This window comes from Limulus polyphemus, unplaced genomic scaffold (genome assembly GCF_000517525.1).
Source record: "Limulus polyphemus unplaced genomic scaffold, Limulus_polyphemus-2.1.2 Scaffold6407, whole genome shotgun sequence".
Lineage (NCBI taxonomy): Eukaryota > Metazoa > Arthropoda > Merostomata > Xiphosura > Limulidae > Limulus > Limulus polyphemus.
The window spans coordinates 31,863-33,422 of NW_013672017.1; the positions used below are offsets into that span (position 1 = coordinate 31,863).

The 1,560-nt window shown below is 36.0% G+C and overlaps 1 pseudogene; it reads right to left on the reverse strand.

Moving 5' to 3' along the window:
• Positions 1–1,143, reverse strand: part of LOC106473690 — a 21,910-nt pseudogene extending 20,767 nt beyond the window's left edge.
• Between the last annotated feature and the right edge of the window lie 417 nt (positions 1,144–1,560).

The following is a 1,560-nucleotide window of genomic DNA, read 5'->3' on the forward strand; positions in this document are numbered from 1 at the left end:
CACGTGACAGTATGCACATTACAATATTATACATACTTCATTAGGGATAGTCACGTGACACTATGCACATTACAATATTATACATACTTCATTAGGGATAGTCACGTAATAGTATGTACATTACAATAATACAGACACTTAACGAGTACTAGTCATGCCAGTACAAACACTACAATAATACAGACACTCCACGAGTACTAGTCATGTCAGTATAAACACTACAATAATATAAACACTCCACGAGTACTAGTCATGTCAGTATATACACTACAGTAATATAGACACTTCACGAGTACTAGTAATGTCAGTATAAACACTACAATAATATAAACACTCCAGGAATACTAGTCATGTCAGTATAAACACTACAATAATATAAACACCCCACGAGTACTAGTCATGTCAGTATAAACACTACAGTAATATAGACACTTCACGAGTACTAGTAATGTCAGTATAAACACTACAATAATATAAACACTCCAGGAATACTAGTCATGTCAGTATAAACACTACAATAATATAAACACCCCACGAGTACTAGTCATGTCAGTATAAACACTACAATAATATAAACACTCCAGGAATACTAGTCATGTCAGTATAAACACTACAGTAATATAAACACTTCACGAGTACTAGTCCTCAACAAAACATTTCCTTCATCAGAGCCTTCCTGCTAGAACATAGTACAATACAATAAATCACCGAGGAACTGATCAACAAAACAAGAGTGTTATTTATTTAACTTTAAAGCTCTATCTTTAGACTTTTATTTAAAGTGTATAGTGGATTTCCTCTCTCCACAACCAAACATAGTGTAGTTGGAATACTATTTTCACACACTCTTTTCATTGTTGAAAAATCCCTACAGACCTTGTCGAAGAATGTAGTGTTTAAAAATGTAATAGGCCTAATACTAATGCCTTATGGCAAACATAACTGTAATCATTTCCCACTAGAACACAGTGAACTAAATATTTCCTACTTTCTATCTTTCCTACTTAGCTTAGATATTAATCAAATATATAAAACACAATATAATTTTCATTTTCTCACAGAAAGACATCTCGTATCCAAATTCTTATGTTTCTTCAAAAAGAAGGAAAATACTCTTCCGTTGAAAATGATGTTGCCGCAGGAGTCTCGTTGCTCGTGACACGCGCACGTCCTCACCTTAATAAGTTTTCGTGGAGAAAGCCACAATCAATTTTGGTAATCTCTACTTGCAGGCTACATGAACTATATAATCTCCAAGCAGAGGTTCGAAAACCACTGACAGTCCGAAATGTGTTAATTTCTAGCACTGACTGACTCAGGCCAGGAGCAACAATTGTTCGTGGGTCAGTAATTACGTCACAACTAGCCCATCAACCTGTAGGCTTACTTTGTGCAGCGAACGAAAATATGACGTCAATGTCTGGCCTTAAATTGACGTAGAGTGGCGGGTATATTTTATAGGTTTGTTTGTTTTTGAATTTCGCGCAAAGTTACACGAGGGCTATCTGCGCTTGCCGTCCCTAATTTAGCAGTGTAAGGCGAGAGGGAAGGCAGCTAGTC